Source organism: Pleurodeles waltl, chromosome 12 (genome assembly GCF_031143425.1).
Source record: "Pleurodeles waltl isolate 20211129_DDA chromosome 12, aPleWal1.hap1.20221129, whole genome shotgun sequence".
NCBI lineage: Eukaryota > Metazoa > Chordata > Amphibia > Caudata > Salamandridae > Pleurodeles > Pleurodeles waltl.
In genome coordinates this window covers 406,837,204-406,858,038 of record NC_090451.1, presented here as the reverse complement: position 1 = coordinate 406,858,038, position 20,835 = coordinate 406,837,204, and positions in this window count along the sequence as shown.

Genomic DNA, 20,835 nt, shown 5'->3' with positions numbered 1-20,835 from the left:
TAAGGACCAACATTGACCGTTGCATGATATATTCCTGCTGCGGGCACTAGGCCTACCCACACAAGTGAGGTACTATTTTTATTGGGAGATTTGGGGGAACACTGGGTGTTAGGAAATTTGTGGCTCCTCTCAGATTCCAGAACTTTCTGTCACTGAAATGTGAGGAAATAGTGTTTTGTTAGCCAAATTCTGAGGTTTGCAAAGGATTTTGGGTAACAGAACCTGGTGAGAGCCCCACAAGTCACCCCATCTTGGATTCCCCTAGGTGTCTAGTTTAAAAAAATGTGCAGGTTTGGTAGTTTTCTTTAGGTGCTGGCTGAGCTAGAGGCCAAAATCCACAGCTAGGCACTTTGCAAAAAACAGCTCTGTTTTCTTTGGGAAAATGTGATGTGTCCACATTGTGTTTTGGGGAATTTCCTGTCGCGGGCACTAGGCCTACCCACACAAGTGAGGTACCATTTCTATTGAGGGACCTGGGGAAACACTGAGTGGAAGGAAATTTGTGGCTCCTCTCAGGTTCCAGAACTTTCTGTCACCGAAATGTGAGGAAAAAGTGTTTTTTTGGCCAAATGTTGAGGTTTGCAAAGGATTCTGGGTAACAGAACCTGGCGAGAGCCCCACAATTCACCCCATCTCGGATTCCCCCTGGTGTCTAGTTTTGAAAAAATGCACATGTTCAGTAGTTTTCTCTAGGTGCCGGCTGAGCTAGAGGTCGAAATCCACAGCTAGGCACTTTGCAAAAAACAGCTCTGTTTTCTTTGGGAAAATGTGATGTGTCCATGTTGGGTTTTGGGGAATTTCCTGTCGTGGGCACTAGGCTACCCACACAGGTGAGGTATCATTTATATTGGGAGACCTGGGGAAACACTGAGTGGAAGGAAATGTGTGGCTCCTCTCAGGTTCCAGAACTTTCTGTCACCGAAATATTAGGAAAAAGTGTTTTTTGGCCAAATTTTGAGGTTTGCAAAGGATTCTGGGTAACAGAACCTGGTGAGAGCCTCACAAGTCACCCCATCTTGGATTCCCCCAGGTGTCTAGTTTTAAAAAATGCACATGTTTGGTAGTTTTCTTTAGGTGCCGGCTGAGCTAGAGGCCAAAATCCACAGCTAGGCACTTTCCAAAAAACATGTCAGTTTTCAATGTAAAAATGTGATGTGTCCATGTTGCGTTTCCTATCCCGGGTATTAGGCCTACCCAGGCAAGTGAGGTACCAATAATATTGGGAGACTTGGGAGAACACAGAATAGCAGAACAAGTGTTATTGCCCCTTGTCTTGCTCTCCATTTTTTCATTCCAAATGTAAGCCAGTGTGTAAAAAAGACGTCTATTTGAGAAATGCCCTGTAATTCACATGCTAGTATGGGCACCCCGGAATTCAGAGATGTGGAAATAACCACTGCTTCTCAACACCTTATCGTGTGCCCATTTTGGAAATACAAAGGTTTTCTTGATACATATTTTTCACTCTTTATATTTCAGCAAATGAATTGCTGTATACCCGGCATAGAATGATAACCCATTGCAAGGTCCTGCTCATTTATTGGCACTGGGTAGCGAGGGACCTTGATGAACCTACAAGCCCTATATATCCCTGCAACCAGAAGAGTCCAGCAGATGTAGCGGTATATTGCTTTAAAAAATCTAACATCACAGGAAAAAGTTACAGAGTAAAACATGGAGAAAAATGGCTGTTTTTTTCAGCTCAATTTCAATATCTTTTTATTTTAGCTGTTATTTTTTGTAGGAAAACCTTGTAGGATACACACAAATGACCCCTTGGTGAATTCAGAATTTTGTCTATGTTTCAGAAATGTTTAGCTTTCCTGGATTTAGCTTTGGTTTCACACTCATTCCTTTCACTAACTGGAAGGAGGCTGAAAGCACAATTTTTTTTTAAAATGTGGTGTGTCCCAGTAAAATGCCAAAATTTTGTTGAAAAATGTGGTTTTCTGATTCACGTCTGCCTGTTCCTGAAAGCTGGGAAGATGGTGATTATAGCACCACAAACCATTTGTTGATGCCATATTCAGGGAAAAAACCACAAGCCTTATTCAGCAGCCCTTTTTCCCATTTCCCTGCATTTTGGCTAATTTCTTGGTCTCCTCCAGGGGAACCCACAAACTCTGGATACCTTTAGATTCCCTAGGATGTTGGCAAAAAAGGATGCAAATTTGGCGTGGATAGCTTATATGGACAAAAAGTTATGAAGGCCGAAGTGCTCAGCACGGGGGGAGGGGGAGGCCCAGCAGCTGAGGGGTTAATTGGAGAGTAACAGCACTTCTCAGCAATAAGCAGGTACCTGCACTTCTATTTTTCCATTTCAAGCACTGCCTACAGGGACTTTAAGGAGTCAAGGGAGGCTCATTCGAGGTGAGAAGTTGATATGCGCTTCTTCTGAACGTGATGTTCACAGCAGATTAAGACTTTGAGTAGAGTGTTTGTAAACCATAAGAGTCAAATGAACTCTGCATACTATGCGCAGTCAAGGCATACCATACATTAGGTGGTATATCTCTCGATAGTTCAATAAGTTGCGCCCTAATGCAAAAGGTTCTATTCATGTCATACAAATTTAGTCAACAACAATTAGACTGAAATAGGTTCTAGAAGCCGCAAAGTCTCTGTGTGTAGAAGACTATGGTGAGAGTTCCCTCAAAATATGGCATTTATAACACATTGGAGTCCATGATCAGGCATACTATTGTTTCGAATACCATAGATTGACATGAACATACAAAGTATGTAGTAGATAATGTTTTTTTTAAAGAATCAAAACGTCAGGAGCGATGCGCTAATGAAGTGGCACCCGATGGAATAATGGAAAAAATGTCCAGGGATAGGGATATTTAGGCTAATGCTAATTGACCCTAGTCTTCCACAGTGCCCCCTGAAAAGCTGGGGCTGTGATCCAGAGCTCACTTTGCCTGTGCCTTAAAACGTCTCTGGTCCTGTATGCCAGTCCAAACATCCGTACTGAGGTGACTGGGCAGGCACTGTGGGTGCTCTCTTCAGGGGTGGAGCCTTCATTTTAAAATCTCTCATTCAATTCAGTCCAATCTAATTCAGTTCAACCAATTCAGTTCATTTAATTTATAAGTAATCCAAACAAATAATGCTACTTGACCTCGTCTGTAGGTTTACCCAGTATTTGCTGCTTCCTGAGGGTATTTGGGTGTCTCACATTGACACAGGTTTAAATTTATTTTGATGATTTTTCTATTATCTCTCTTTCTTTTGTGAGGAATATTCTGGTTGAGATAGGGCAACAGCCTTGGACAGTCTGAGATGGTGATATAAAATGACTCCAGGTGGTGCAATCCTGAAACATCACATTTTGTTTAGGTGAATAAGGAGTTCTGTTGCAGACGTGTTTTTAGCCTTCTGGAAATCCCCTCACCATTGCTGGGAGGAAGTAGATCCTCAGTTCGGCTTTGTGAAGTTATGGGTCTTGCAGTAGAAGTGGCCTCCAATCGTTTCTTGTCTCCTAGTATTTAGGGCAGCACGTCGGAAAAGGAATGTTCTATGTCCGGGCGCATTGTTGATGTCTTTGGTCTTTTTCTGCCCTTTAGATGAGAGTTTACCCCCTTTTCAGTCAGCAGCCTGTGATTGCGGGCTCTTGCTTTCTTTCTCTGTTCCTCCCCCTGTTTCTATGGTCCTCAAACCGCTCCTCTCGGTCTCACTCTCTCTTCCTTCTTCACCTTCTGTTTCTCGCTCTCTCTTTTCTAAACGTCAGCGCTTTTTAAAAGCAGTGTACATCGATCAGACCTAAGTACTATATAAACACATAAAGCAAAACATGATTTAAAAAAAATAATTGTCTAGATTTTAACAATGATACGGAACAGACATATATTCTGCAATATAACTACGTTGATTTGTACCACAAACATTTGAAGATTATAGTACAGAGATATTTTCAAAGTGGTTTTGTGTGCAAATTTAGTTCATTTAAAATATAACATTTTAAGAGTAGTGCTACTTTAATGTGTAGCTTCCCTTTCAAAAGTGGTTGATTCAGAGTAACCCCATGTATATCGTAAAAAAGACAGAATGTATTTTGAGTTGTGCAAATGTACATTTGTGCCATGATTTGACCACTAGAGGGGAGCATAGCCTAAGTAATAGTGGAAGGAGTCGTTTTTTTTTTTTGTTTTTTTTTTTAGGCATACTGAAAATGCCGTTTTCTAAGTTTTGCCTTCATATTATCTGCTTTTGGTTACACGATGTGCCGCAGTCGGGTATTGTATTGAGAGTTAGATGTTCATAACTAAAACAGCTTACATTTAAGCCTTGCATTAATTACTGGATGCATTTTAATCTTTTTTTTTTACATTTTATTTTTTATGGAAAAAAAGTGAAGTGCATTTGCTCCTCAGCAGTGCTTGATTTGCAAATAAAAAACGTGCCAGAGCCCAGAGCCCTCCTCTTAAACACGGGGCTACTGCAATTAAATGTGCGAACATGGAATGCTGAGGCAACGAAATCCTGAAGCCATCTCTGGCCTCTTCAATCCATTTAAAGCACTCCCTGCCCCTTCAACTCACTCTTGCAGCTTTGTGCTTCCTCCCATTGTGACGCCTTTTCGTTTTTCTCTTCCTCCGGCTTTACAATATGTGTCTTTTGCACGTACTAAGGCCCTATTTGTACTTTTAGAGAGCCGCGTATGCGCCGCTTTTTGACACAAAAGCGGCACAAACTTACAAAATACAATTATATTTTGTAAGTTTGCACCACTTTTGCGCCAAAAAAATGACGCAAATGCGGTGCTAAAAAAAGTATAAATATGGGCCGAAATGCTTGAGGCAGAAAAGTAAGTGCTGGTGCTCCACACCGGAAACAACAAGCACAGATTAACCGCTGCTCCTCAGATATACTTCGGCAAACATGATGTGAGAGGACCCTAATGTTACAAATAGGTAGACGATTTTTCAGATGACTTAATGTACATACTGTAATGGCAATTACTTTCTTTCTTCATAGATTTGTTTATGTTTATGCTTTTTGCTCTGCCATTTAGACGTCCTGATTTCATATGTAAGGAAATCAAGTTGTCCACATATGTAAGGAAATGTACATTGTACAGCTGCTTTGGTTTTGGCACTCACCAGTCACCCCAGGACAACAGGCACTCACCAGTCCCCCCAGGCCGAAGCAGACACCCACTCTAGTGCACCCTTATGTTCCGAGGCTGGCGCAACTGCTGTTGTTAAACTTCTTTGTCATAAGAGCTCCCTGACGCAGGGTCACATGAAGAGCAGGGCCGGGTCAGGTTACTCTTCCTTTTTTTAATAGTCCGACTGCTGTGTTTCATTTCAAAGCTGGACTGTGGCACCCGGAACCCCCCTCCTAAAGCTATATGCTCCTAAAATTGAAAACATCCAGGACTTGTTTGTTTTCCAACACCCCTCCTCCCCACCGTTCAACAACAGAGACACTCCTGACTCAAGTCCACTGTGCTTGTTACTTGTGATCTTCCACATCACATTAAGGCCCATATTTATACCTTTTTTGCGCCGCATTTGTGTCAATGTTTGACGCAAAAGCTGCGGAAACTTACAAAATATAATTGTATTTTGTAAGTTTGCACCGCTTTTGCGTCAAAAGTGACGCAAATGGGGCACCAAAAAAGTATAAACATGGGCCTAAATCTCCTCCTCTGGGCCTTGGAAGCATTGCAGGCATAGGGCCACAAATTCTCAAGTGATGTGCAGCAAGTATGTTATTTGGCCTGACAGGGTCTGTGCGACACACTGAGTCTTATCCCTTCTTCAAGATCTACATTCATGGTGTGCCTCTCCCACCTTCATAGTTACTTTCACATCACTGCCTTTTTTCAGTCTTTGTCCATTACATGGAAACTATGCTACCGGTTTGGCATGAAACATGTCAGTGAAACTATTAACATTATTAGCAATGTGAGGTGGCAATATCGTTTTTTTTCTTCAATTGCCAACAAAAACATTCCAATATGACTGCTGTGTGGTCTTTGCTGAACTGAGCAGATTTGACTTCTATTGTCCATTTTCCACTTTCATTTTCTTCACAGGGAATGACGTCTCGCTTCGCTTTCTGTCTGGAGCTATTAAGCATTGAGGGCAGCAAAGTATGAACAGTGGGGAAAGGGGCTTGGTCTCTTCTGTGTGCTTCGGAAACATGGTCATGGGTGTTCTGCAGCTGATCGCAGTGACCGATTCTAACACAGTATCGCATACGAAGCAATAAATAACAGATTCTGATTAATAAAAATACCACCAAGGAGTGACTTAGTAAGACAGCGCTCAGAGCCGTGTTAGAGTTCCCCCTAAGCTAGAGATAACTTACCAGAGAGTGCTCAGAGCTGTGTTAGTGTTTCCCCCAGGCTTGAGAGAACTCACCAGGCCTTCCTAACTTATATTGCACAACTACTACAACTAACAACAACAAAAACTAAATATTAATCACATTGCCGAAACCCAAAGCATTCACCAATACTTGTTCCTCTGGAAACACTATTCCTGTACTAGACAGAAGGAAATGGTTGGTTCGATTTTGAAAATCCTCCCAAATTATAGCACTTAAGCATCACACTTCATGAAAACTTTACTATCCAATTGTGAAAAATCCAGGCATCCACCATCCAGGGTCAGATGCTTTAAATGCAGGGCGTCTCATTTACGAACATTTGGGGCCATATTTATACTCTGGTTGCGCCGAATTTGCGTCGTTTTTTTCGACGCAAATTCGACGCAAAACTAACGCCAACTAACGCCATATTTATACTATGGCGCTAGACGCGTCTAGCGCCAAAGTTCCCGGAATGTGCGTCATTTTTTAGCGTGAACCCCTTCCTTGCGTTAATGATATGCAAGGGAGGCGTTCCCGTCTTAAAAAATGACTCCCAGGCCTTTACGTGGTATTTATACTCCCGGGCAAAAATGACGCCCGGGAGTGGGCGGGGCCAAAAACGGCGCATTTGCGCCGCTTTTTAACGCCTGGGTCAGGGATGGCGTTAAGGGACAAGTGGGCTCAAAATGAGCCCAGAGTGCCCTCCCCTGCCCCCAGGGACCCCCCCTGCCACCCTTGCCCACCCCAGGAGGACACCCAAGGACGGAGGGACCCATCCCATGGACATTAAGGTAAGTTCAGGTAAGTATTTTATTTTTTATTTTTTGTGGCATAGGGGGGCCTGATTTGTGCCCCCCTACATGCCACTATGCCCAATGACCATGCCCAGGGGACATAAGTCCCCTGGGCATGGCCATTGGGCAAGGGGGCATGACTCCTATCTTTACAATGATAGGAGTCATGTTGATGGGGGATGGGCGTCGAAAAAAAATGGCGCAAGTCGGGTTACGACGATTTTTTAGCGTCAACCTGACTTGCGCCATTTTAAGACGCCCTAACGTCATTTTTTCCCAACGCCGGAGCTGCCTGGTCTACGTGTTTTTTTTCCACGCACACCAGGCAGCGCCGGTCTGATTGCGCCGTCTAACGCCATTCCATAAATACGGCGCCCGCATGGCGCTTCAGAATGGCGTTAGACGGCGCAAAATATTTTGACGCTAAACTGCGTTAGCGCAGTTTAGCGTCAAAAAGTATAAATATGGGCCTTGGTGTAGGACAGCGCCACAAGCCTTTTAGCTGTGCTGCCCTATGCCAAATTGGAAGGGCAGCAATGCACCATATTTAAGTGAAACTGCGCATTCTTGTCTTTCCAGAAGCACCAGTGCAGAAATTGCTGCCAAGCACCAAAGCAGGTACCCTTGCACCATGTTGCTAGGGTGTCTGCGTTGTTGGCACAACTGTTTTTGTGCAGGAAGGCACACCTTCCTGCACCAAAACAATAAATAGAGGCGTTTTCCTCCTTCGATGTGCGCTGTAGAATGCAGCACACATAGAGGAAAAAACACGGCAAAATAAAGTTATTTCTCCTCGATGCACCACCCCTGGGAGGGACACTGTTTTGACATATTCCGAGGCTTTCAGATTCTTGTAAATCTAGGAATCTGTCAAAACCCATGGGTGTTGGGTGGGAAATCCTACTGCAACGCTCATGGAATGCCTCCAGTAATACATGCCAGACAAGCCAGTGCTTCGAGCTGCCTTGTCTTTCTCCACATCTATGAGGCCATGCAAAGCCAAGCGGGATGGCTTTGCTTCCCCTCATAGATATGATTGAGAGGCCTGCACCACAGGAGCATCATAATAAGTGACATTCCGGTGGCGCAGACCTCTTGAAAATGAGACCCTGGTTGTGTTGCCTTTCATATGAAGATTCATAGTTAATGAGAATAACGCCACAAACAACTTCACTTTACTTGACTAAGGATGCAAGAGATACTGCAGGGGTCTACGAGTCCCATACCTGCTATGGAGGCCACCCATGGAGAGGCAGGGCTGGGGATGCTTACTGCGTCATCATACTCTTAAAAACAGCAAGACTCCGACCACGTGGGATGCAAGAGATATTGCCTGAGACTATGAGTCTCATACCTACTTTGGAAGCCACCCAAGAAGAAGCGGGGCTGGGGCTGTTTGCTGCTTCATCATGCTCTTAAATGCAGCACAGACTCCCACCATGTGGGAGGAGCACAGGGCATGCCTGGGCGTCAGGAGGTCCATCTGCACCCGTCCTCACCTGAACTAGGCTGGGTCCCTTGGCAGTGCTTTTTTATGCTCGCTCCCCCTTTTTCCGCCCCGAGATATGGTGAGTGGAGTTTGACTCTTTCGCCCACTGTTCCTGTCTGGAATTTATTTATTTATTTATTCATTCATCGTATAATGGGACTGTGTGTTTGGCTCTTGAAGGCAACTGTTTCCTCCACCTGAGTGGCCTGTGGGAGGGGCTCTTGATATGGAGAAGAGGAGGGTAGAATCACTGAACGTGGCTGATAAACAGCAGAGAACTCTTACACCGATACTAGCTTTTCTTGATAATGTGGAGGGAGTCGTATCTTAAGAGATTACTAACGTGGAAGACCAACCGGCACTTACTGATACCATGGGAACCTCTGGGCTCACTCAAACACAGAACGAGTCTAGCTTCATGCCCATCCTGGCCTTATCGAATGATCAGCACAATGTTTCATTTATGCTTGGGAAAGGGGAGGGAGCATAACAAATGAATCCGGTGAATGCCCATATTGAAACTTTGGATGAACTTCTTAAAGAAGTCGTTAGGGTGAGAACAAAGATTTGCCAGCCCTTTTTGGAATGCAAGGTAGGAAAAAGAGGAAGAAGGCAACCCTAGCGCAGGTGACTACCATGCCTTCGAATCCTTGTAATTGTAGCTGTCAAGTGAAATTGCAGAGTCTGGAATAAAATATTCTTGCAGCTCTTGATGCACTTAACATGCATTTATCTAACTTGGAGGAGATGGTGGGGAAGTTGGAGGGGGCCACTGGGGGGGGGTATTTCCTGTTCCATAGAAAATTCGGGTACTGGGTTGTTTAACACTGCTGCGTTCCTCATGGCAGTATGACAGCCCCATTTCAAGGTTTGTCCACAGTCCCCTGCTGCAGAAGTTCATCCTATATCCTATGTTCCTCATGAGTGTTTGACAGCCCCATCTCAAGGTTTGTCCGTGGCCCCCCTACAGAAGTTCCTCCTATATCATTAAAGAGCTTAAAATGACTGCAAGTGGTAATCCCTGGCCCTCTTGGGTGGCCTCCCCCTGTGCAAATATTGAGTGGGCAGATCTCTCCAAACCTCTGTACATAGGTCGTACAGTTATTTCCCACCTTTTTCTCAATTTTAGCCAACAAAGGAAGCGCAGTTTACGGCCCTTTAGTGGGGCTCTTGCAAGTCATTCTTTACTTTTGAATGGAAATAAGAGGGCTAAGTTTTGTCTGGTGCTCATGCAATTGCCCCTGGCTCCTATGCTTTATGTCCTTGTCTTGTCAAATGTCTCATGTTTAAGGGATAGCGATGTACAAAACTTTGAGCAACTTAAAATTAAAGTGAAACTTTGGCTGTTCAAATGGGTTCCCACTCTGCCCAGCTTGTACAAGAAGATTATTATGGTACACAGGGTTGGCTGGACAGGAAACACAACTAAGTCTGACCCTGGTGACTGTGTAGTTGTAAACTCCAAAAATGCAAACTGGTTGGAGGTGATTTTATCCAAGCTTGGGCACGATCAGGACTGGCGAATGTTAGCTTTCTCCTTGACTTCATTATATTCTCCAGATCTCGACTTGAGGAGTAGGCTGCCTCTTAGAAAGACCTCTGGACCCCTTATGCAGCCTCCTCATAGACTGCATCCTAGTATCCAGTCCCAAAAGAGGTTTGAACCTCTGGCTCAGCTAGATGACCAGGATTGACAGCTTTGCTGTGGTGAGATTAATAATCCACATAGAGAACTGAACCCTCCCCCCCACTAGGGCCCTTAATATGTCCAGCTAGAAAATAGCGGGTGTGAGACAAAGCCCTTGATGAGGGTTGTACGAAGTTGTTACATGACTTTGATATTATTTGTCTTTAGGAGACATGGGACACTCAAGAGTGTTTTTTGTGGATGGGTTTGCCTCTTATTTCACTAATGTGAACCCCTTCACTTATGGGAGGTCAGTGGGGAGGGTCTTACAACACTTGTAGATTTGAGCCTGAATTGTAAAGTGGAGAGGGTACCTTGTAATTCCTCCAATATATTATGTGCTTTTTTTTTACTATGCCTAATAATTACAGGCTTCTAATAATGAATGTTTTTTACTCTGTGTTGCATGCTGCAAGTAATGTAACTGTGAATCTTAAGTTGTTTTTGGAGGAATATTTATTGGAAGTGTCCACATTTATGCTTGTTTTGCTAGCAGACACTTTCAATTTATATCCATGTCTGGTCTGTGATAATCTTGAGGACTCCTACAAATTCATTTTCTAGTTTGGACAGTGTCCATCTCCAACACACTCTTCAGGGCAACGTTTTAAATAACCAGGTCACAAAATGTATTTTAGTTAACCTGCCGACTAGGGAGGTTTCTCCGAGGATATGGTTCCTACGTTTAAGGGTAGGGGCTGTAATTCGATTATTTATTACATATTTACCTAATTTATTAACTTTGAGGTGAATTGCGGAGTTTGGAGCGACCTCAATCTTTTGTCAGCGGCCTTCTGTTGGGGGATGATTCTCGAGAGGCCACAACATGAATGTATAAGAAGCCGATAGTACTTTCTGACAAGGGACATAGGATTATCCTGGCGAAAGAGATCCCTTTCGATTTGTTCTCTACTCTGATTGCCTCAAGATACTTTGATTTTATTACTTGCTTAAATGAGGCCGCACCTAACCCTGGTCTTTTGGACTCTTTTGTTAACATATTAAGTGCAGTTAAATCTGCCCCTGCAAAGCTGGGCCCGGCCCATCCTCCATGTTAGCACATATGTTTTGATAGGAGACACCCGAAAGCTCACAAAGATTTACTGGTGGCATTGCATAAAATGCTGCATATTATATGAGATGAAGTGAAGAAGGGCAGGGCGCTTTATACCTTAGCTGTTAAAGAGGTAAGAATGAGATTAAGCGGGAGGCCTGGGATAGTTTACTCCCTTCTAGTGCCCTAAAGAACAGTATAGCCTTTTGGAAAGTGGTAAACCAGCCCTTCCTTTGTCGTGATCGCCTACTTAATCTGGCTCTCACTGTCACTGAAAACGACTAGATTATCCATTTAAAGGCTATCTATGATTTTGCTGCTCCAACCTCCGGTCATCATAGTTTTCGAGCGGAGGCGCAGTTTATTTTTTGCATTTATGAGGTAAAAACTACAATTTTAGCCCCCACCCCATCTGGGAAAGCTCCAGGTCCCGATGTGGTTCTTGGGGACCAGTACAAACCCTGTGTCGAAATCTCGGCCCCTATTATAACCTTACGGTTAAATGCTGCTGCTCGTGGTTCTAGGCCATTGTCCTGGCATAGGTCAGTCATAGTCTCAGTGTAAAAAAAAAAGAGATCCAATCCAGTCTGCTACAGACCAATCTCTTTGATAGACTTAAGGAGTTAAAATCATTGGTCGGGGAGTGCTGGATCGTCTTCGGCCTGGGCAACAGAGCATAATGTCCTGTCAAACTTGTCATATGGAGTTATCCGAGTCGAGGTACTATAGAACAGAATCTTAACTTATACCTGCTTATCAAAAAGTACACCAGAACCAAGAAAGGGGACATCCACGTAGTTTTCATGGTACTCAGCACGGTGTTTGATACGGTTAATAGAACTAAGCTCTGGACCAATGGCTGCCGGAAATTTTAGGATGGAGGAGTGGTGGGTGGGAAGCACACTCACACTCATTTATTCACACACGCACGCACATCCATTCACAACACTCATCAACATTCAAACATACACGCACGCACCAAACATTCATTTAAAAAACAAAAATACACACTTACCTTCAGCTTGGAGGTCCCAGGAAGGTTGGGACTGCTGCCTTCCCTCTAAGGTCAGCCAATGAGGGAAAGCAGCAGTCCAAACTTCGTCACAGAGTGGGATGGGGTCAGTGAGACTTCTGACCCCACCACACTCTGTGACACGGTGTCACTGATTGACACTCACCCTGGGCCCTTCAGGGTTTAAACCTGAAGCGCCCAGGTAGAAGGCAATAGGTGACGCTTCCCCACCGAGGGGGAGGGCCTCAAGGCACCTTTGCTGAGCTGAGGTCACGCCCATAGGAGCTGTGACCTCTTCAGCCCAGCAAAGTTCAGCTCAGGCAGCCAGGAGTCTGCACAAATCGTGCATGTCTCGCTCCTGGCTGCCTGAGCCTAACATGAAGAGTGTCTGTCAGGCTGACCTTTGCTCAGCCTGACAGGCACTCTTCATGAGGGGCAAAAGGTGGGGGGCGTGGCCCCTCCACCATAAAGGACGGGCCGCGGAAGCTCTGGACCATGGTGGAATCCTTGGTGGTAGGATATGCACTAGTCACTTTTTTGTGTAACTTACACAAGAGGCTTTTGAGTTCCGTGAGATACAGTCCAAACAGAGAAGGCACTTCACACTTTAAGTTGTCAAGAGGGGTTAGATAGGGTTGTATCCTGACACTTTTCATTTTTATCCTCTATATTAATAATTTGGAGTTGTTTTTACATATGTATTGCTAGGATGTCCCTGGGATGGGAGATCTCTTCATGCCCGCCCTGCTATATGTAGATGATACAGTTCTAATTGCAAATCCCGCTAATGACTTGCAGCACCTTTAGGCTCTTTTATTAAATTTATGGACAGTATGGACCTCAACATCAACTTTATAAAATACTATGCTATGGTGTTTGATCCTAAGACTACTAAATCTCAGCACTATATGGCCAAACGCCACCACATAAGCAGGGTTGACAATTTTTTTTATTTAGGTATTGGATTGGGTTTTCTGACCCAAAACAATATATTGTTTTTTAACAGGATCACTCATAGTATACGTGATTTTTCTCGGTGCTCGTGGCATACTCATGTTAAATTGATTACTGACATTTACAAAGCCAAATGTGTACCCACAGAAAGTTTTGGGAATGAGATTTGGGGATACTTCTCCATACACTCTATTCAGACAATGGAGAATACGTTCTGAAGAAACTACTAAGGATTCTACAATGCATCCCTTCTGAGATTGTGCACGAAGATGCATGTTTGGGTTACATTTCTAATTTTATTTGTCTTCACCCCTTGCGCCTGTAGCTTTCTGTATGGTTAAAGGAGGAGCTTAGATTTAATACGTGTAGGAGTCTGGCCTGGTTTGTAGTGGGTACCTTGGGTACTTCCATCTTATATCAGGTCCAGTTATCACTTACTAGCGAAATGTAGTAGTGTTCTAGCAGCTTAGGCTGATAGAGGTAGCTATAGCAAAGCAGTTTAGGCTGAACTAGGAGATATGCAAAGCTCCGGCAATACCATTTATAGCTACACAGTACTTATACACAATTAAAGACAATACTCAGTGTTACCAAAAATGAAGATAGTTTTATTTGAGTGACACAAGGCCAAAAATATCTTAGAGGCAATACTCCTTCTGGAGGTACGTATTATACACAATATATACACTAGACACCAAAATGAAATAAGTAATTAGACATAGGATAGTGCAAACAATAGGGAATGCTATAGAATGCAATGGGAGAAAATAGGTCTAGGGGCAACACAAACCATATACTAAGAAAGTGGAATGCGAACCACAAATTCCCCCCCTAGACAAGTGTAGTGTGTAGAGAATCGCTGGGAGAGTAAGAATACAGTAAAGGTAAGTAAATTACCCCACCCCAGAGCCCAGGAAAGAATGAGTAAAGTACTGCAAGTTTCCTTAAGACATACTACAAGTCGTGATTAGAGTTATTGGAAGAACCAAGCAAGACTGCAAACAACAGAAGATGGATTCCTGGACCTGAAGACCTGCAAAGGAAGGAGACCAAGTCCAGAAGTTGGAAGAAGTTCCAGGAAGGACAGGAGCCCTTGCCAACACAGAAGAGGGTGCAAAAGAAGAGTCCCCAGTTGGACGAAGACTGCAGAAATGCACCCAAGGAAGATGTCAGCGGGTTCCTGCATGATGCAATGGATGTCCCACGAAGAGATTTTGGATGCTGGTAAGTTTTGGCACTGGATTTGTCCAGCAAGCCTTGGTTCCAGCAAAGTTGAGTTTTGCGTCAAAGTGGCACTGTCCGGACTCAGGAGGGACCTGGGGGCCTCAACTCTGCGTGAGGAGGAAGAGGGGACTCTCAGCAGTTCAGAGAGCCCTCAGAAGACCAGACAGCACCCACTGGAGTCCCAGGACATGGGGACAAAGGAGGTACAAAATGTGGTTGGTGAAGCACTACAAAGGAAGGTCCCACGCCGCAGGAGATCAACTCAGTGAGTTGAGCATCGCAGGATAGAGTGCTTGGGACCTGGGCCAGGCTGTGCATGCAGGAATTTAGCAAATAGTGCACAGATGCCTCAGGAGGAGATGAAGACGCAGTGCACAGGGGTACTGTCGTGCTCGGGGAAGGCAAGGTCTTACTTCCTCCAAATTGGGACAGAAGGACCTCAGAACAGTCTGTGTCGAAGGGGTCCACCACCTGTGTTCCAAGGAGCACGCTCCTCACCAGGAGAGGAGTCCAAGAGAACCGCTCGTCGACTTAGAAGGTGCCTGCGTGAGCAGAGAAGTGACTCCGTCACTCCATAGGGGAGTTCTTTGGTCCTTCTGGTGCAGGGTGAAGACAGGGAGTCCCCAGAGTGTGCACACCATAGAAAGTGTTGCAGTTGCTGGCTGGATTCCAGTGAGACAGGCAAAACACACTGAAATATAGGGTTTTCACTATGAGCACTGGGGTCCTGGCTAGCAGGATCCCAGTGACACAGCAAAAACACACTGACATACACTCACAAACAGGCCCAAAGTGGGGGTAACCATGCTAGAAAGAGGCTACTTTCTCACAATAAGTTAATTCTAAGAGAGACTGCCTTGAACTTGATAACAGGTTTAATATCTCATGGTTGTTATACATCAAGAGCACCATGAGTCTTGATCTCTTTTGTGACCCAGACCACATAACTAAAACGGTTATATTGGGTGGGTCAAGCAGGCTTCACCACTAAGGCCACTTTAAAGAGGGAGGCTAAGGCTCTGGCACATACTAAGACCACGTTGACCCACTATAATCTGGTGAAAATACAAGGGTTTTGTCTCCTATTTGACCCTTGAGATGTCTGGCTACCATAAAAGATTGCTGATTCTTTTTAGATTAAACATGATTGTCATGATTTTACCTGGTATTTCTGTGGAAGTGAAACAAGGCAAGGAAGACTAGTCCCAACCCCCTCATCAGTCAGAAAGATCCAACACAGTCAAAGTCTGAAACTGCCCAACTGGGAAGAGGGGAAGGAAAAGAGAAAGTTTTCTCTGAGGTGCTGCACGTCCTACTTCTGGGTCACCCAATATCCTTTCACTCTTCTTCTGTAAATTAAACAAGACAGTTTAACTATTTGTATTGTGAAAAGATATATTCCTACTAAGAATCTACCAACCCTCTATATGTACCTGGTGATTCTCTCTTCCGGCTTGTAAAGTGTGGGAAGTCTTACCACTGTTCAGATGACCATACATAATGAGGGAGGTACATTGTGAGTCTCAATAGTAACTAGTTTTCTGAAGGTAAATATGTACTGAAAACACCATATAGCATACCTAGGATGTCTACTGGAAATAATTAAAGGAATCATCTGGGAACTTGCAGAATTATGAGTAAAGTAAGTGAGAACACAAAATCTATGTACACATAATGCATTACATTATGCATCAAAAACATCAACTAAACAGTTCTTGCAGTTCACTGCTTTCATCACATAAATAGATATGCAGTAACAAACAATCAAAAATAATCTACAATCCATGACCAATACACATATATATAAATGTGTATATATATACATATCAATCACCTACTGGCAGTCACCAGTAGGCAGTTATAGTTAGGACCATGTTTCCTTAGCCAAATCATTTTTTGACTTGCCTACATCTTTGGCACCATTTGACAAATCTGCACAAAACTCTCCCAAAAAAATAGGGCCAGGTGATCCTTGGTGGCCATGGAAAGTTTTACAGTGATCCGTCAAGCAGGGGCGAGAAACAGGGAGCTAAAAAAACATTGTGTTTCCCATTTTCATTTCCATAGGATCTGTCAACACGTCTACAGCCCGAACTGAATGGTGTAAATCCGTTCAGTAGATTTTGAGAAATTTAGGGAAATTTAACTTTGTATATCTGTGGCCATGAAGTATTTGTGAACAAAGATGAGCTAGTGCAGGGAAATGCATAGCTCTGATTGGCTGCCAACACTTCAAACCAGGAAGTTTGGCAGCCATCTTGGGACTCGACTTGAGCTGAGTCCCTGAAACAGAGTAAAAAAACATGAAAGGAGCCTGGGTAGAGACACCCTGACCACTTATCTCTGGTGGGGGAGGGGTCCCTGATGGATCCTCCAAGAGGAAAAAAGCATTTTCTCAAATATTTTTTCCTGCAAAATCATGATATTCGCGAATATGCAGCAATTTATTTTTAAAAAAAACAAGCGTGGGCTCCAGCTCTTGTTTTTTATAGGCCCCTGGGTAGACCAGTACCCGGGGACATTAATAATTTTGTGGGGAGGGCCTCCTGGCCCAACCACAGCCCAGTGGAGTACCACCTCCCACGAACTTTCATTTTTAATATATACGGAGGGGGCCCATGGCCCACCTGCTTCACTGGGGACAGCCACCTACCCAGGGCTATCATTTTTGAAAATGCGGGAGGATCCGCTGCCCCCCATTGCCCTGGGGACCGACATCTCCCCAGGGCTTCTGTTATTATTTTTGCGGGGGCCCACAGCACCCCGCTGCCTGAGGGACCACCTCCTCCCCAGGGCTTTCATTCTTACAAATGTGGGGGGCCCATGGCCCCCCCACTGCCCTAGGGACCACCACCTCCTCAGGGCTTTCAGTATTATTTATGCGGGGGCCACAGCCCCCCACTGCTCCGGGGACCACCCCCCCCTGGGGAAAATATTTTTTTTAAAAGGGGACCTCCAAGCCCCTGGGTCCACCACCCTGGTGATTTCTCCTTGTTGGAAGAGTGCCAGCACGGCCCCCATTTTGGAGCCACTGATGGCCCTGGGGACTACCACCCACAGGACCAGCTCCTGCTATGTCCGCGGGGTGCCCAACCTGGAACATAGCTGTTTGTTGTGGCTTGGCTGCAGCTTTGAAGCTACAGCCAAGACACAGCAAACACTTTAGGTTTTGACAGCGGGACTTGTAAAGCACGTCCTGCTGTCAAAAATCTGAAGCTTTCATCTCTAAGCAGGTGACATAGATGAAATTCTCCAGAAAGCAGGGAGCTGCTGTCAAAGCATCTCCCTGCTTTCTGAACCATTGGCACAGTGGGGGAAGCCTTCCCCCACAGTGCCAGGTACCCCATGAAGGGCTTTTTATTTATTTATATTAAAAAATAAATTATAAATAACTAAAGAAATAAATAAGGAGGGATTGCGGGGGTGCCCTTGAGGGCTCCCTTGTGGTCCCAGATAGCCCATAGAAGGCTAAAAAAAACACATAGATCAGTGTGAAGGTCAGAGTTGGACTCATTTATTTTTTTGTAAAATATTATTTAAAAAAATACATTTTTCTATTTTAAATTGGAGACAAATGACTCATTCTAAGTATATCAGACATCAAAGCCTATAAAACTCTGTCTCTTTCCATCTCACTTTCTTTCACACTCTCTGTCTCTCTTTCAATCAATTCTCCCAATCGCACACCCACTCACAGACCCACTCAGACAATCATGCACCCACTCACAGACCCACTCAGACACTCACACACCCACACACAGAGCCACTCAGACCCTCATGCGCTCACTCATAGTCCAAGTCAGACCCTTAGGCACCAACTTGGACAGTTACACATCCACTCACTCACCCACTTAGACAGTCACACACCCACCCACAGACCCACTGACACCCTGATGCACCCTCTCACAGACCTGCACACATACTGACGCACCCACTAAATCACTGATGTATGCACACCCACATCCAGTCGCTCTGACAGCCACTCTTACCCCCAGAAACAGCCAGAAAATCAGTTTTTGACTTGCCTATATCTTCGACACTGTTTGACAAATTTTCTTGAAATTATCCAAAAAAAAGGACCCGGTGACTGTTATTGTGCACAGGAAGGTTTGGGGTGATTCGTCAAGCAGGGCCCAAAAAAAGAGGCTAAAAAAAATTGTGTTTCCCATGTTAATTCCCATACGACCTGTCAACATATCTACAGCCCGAACCACTGGATAAAATTACACCAAATTTGGCAGAAAGCTAGCTGCCGGTACGCAGATTGTGTTTTTTGTTATTTGGTGTAAATCTGTTCAGTAGTTTGGGAGCTATTGAAGGGTAAGTACATTAGTATATCTCAGGCAGATAATATTTTTTAATTATTTCACAATTAATTGGCAAACATTTGTGCAAAAAGAAGCATTGCAAATGGCTGACCGCAACTAGAAAGTTGCAACCCCCATTTTATTTCAGGGAATACAGTCTTTGGGGGTGAAAATTCAAGTTAAAAGTGGCATAAGGGGTCTGGGTGAAGGTACCCTGACCCCAGGGGTGTGATATAGGTGTGTATTAGGGGAAAATAATAGGTTTAATATAATTTCGCATCACAGCACGTGATATTTGTGAGCTTTCACAAATTTCCATGAATTATTCGCAAAATAATTGCGATTGTGAAAAAATGTGAAAGAAAAAAACACTTACTCATTCATACACTAATTAATTCACTCATGCATGCACTCAGAGGCCCACTCAAACACCCACTCAGACACTTATCCACCCACTCATAGACTTACACACCCACTTTCAGACCCACTCAGACACTCACGCATCTGCTCACACATCCACTGACAGAGACAGGCCCTGTGGCCAAACTTCAGTGCACATGGCTGAAGGCCATGCGTGGCGCGGGATTGGGTGGTTATAAAGGCTTGGCTGCAAGGTGACCAACCTCTGCCGTGCTCGACCAATGGCCGTGTGTTGCTGGCGTTGGAATAACTGCTGAATTTCGATGGTTTTGTACAAGTAAATTCAGAACGTAAAAATAACTCACCTGTAAACATTGTTTTTTTCAGTGACTATATAGATATATATGGCACATTACACAAGAAATGGCTCAGCTGTAGTAATTGCTGCTTTGTCTATTTTCATATGTTCTCCAGGTCCAGATCATGGCGAGAGTCTCCACACGGAATAGAGGAGGGAGAGACGAACCCAATGCTGCAGCAACAATGAGGGAGCTGAATATGTGGAGAGACACAAAGGAGCCAAGGAGACCAAGGTTCAACTAAGAAAACAAAATTCCAGGGTTGAGCGACGTCAGGTACGTATCGTACAGGAAGCTGTAAGCCAAGAAACACACAAATGGCAAGAGGCTTCCTGAGGTGCAGCACAAACTTTAAAGGCCACGTGCTCCACCCAGAAACAGGCACAGTCTACACAGTCCGTGTCCTGGGCCGGCACAACTCTACACCCCTCCCATAGCACCCTGCAGGTTTGGATTTATCTATTTATATCTATGAAATAGATATAATAAACGAGGAGCATGTACATGGTGTTGATGTGAAGATGTGATCTTCATGGCCATATCTTTTCCAATGGATTAGGTAGTACATTTTGCATCATATCTGTTTTGAGTTTAAAATAACTTCTGCTTCAGACTCAGGGTTGCTATTGATAATAATGGCTTAGGGTCTCCAAGGAAAAATGGTACCAGGAGTAACAGGCTTCAACAAGGACACTTGGAACACAGGATGGAGTTGCATGTTAGAGGCTAGTTCCAGCTTCATTGCCATCTCATTAATCCATTATCAGTCTTATAAGAAGCAATGTATCCTGTTTGAAACTTGTGAGGTCCTTTTAGGGAAATATAAATCGTGTACACAAACACACCTTGTCCCCAATTTTATATTCAGGGCAAGCTCTGCAATGCTGGTCAGCATTCCTTTTGAACATTTCGTTTTCCTGTTTCAAACTTTCTTGAGTCAATTGTTGTATCTCCTGTTTATTTCAAAGGTAATTTTTAACTGTGGGCACACCTGAATCAGGAAAAGAAGAAAGAATCATAAAATGAGGATGAAAAGCATAATTACACTGGAAAGGTGAGAATTTAGTAGAGGTATGCTCTGCATTGCTATAACTCGCCTGCCCATATAAACCTGTCCCAATCTACTGTGTTATTTAATACTTTGCACCTTCTCTACGGTTCTAGACATTGGTTCACCCTTTCTGTCTGTCCATCAGTTTGAGGATGGTAACCAGTGGCCAGATGGGCTTCGATTTGCAAAACTCCTCACAGTGCTTTCCAGAACATAGAAA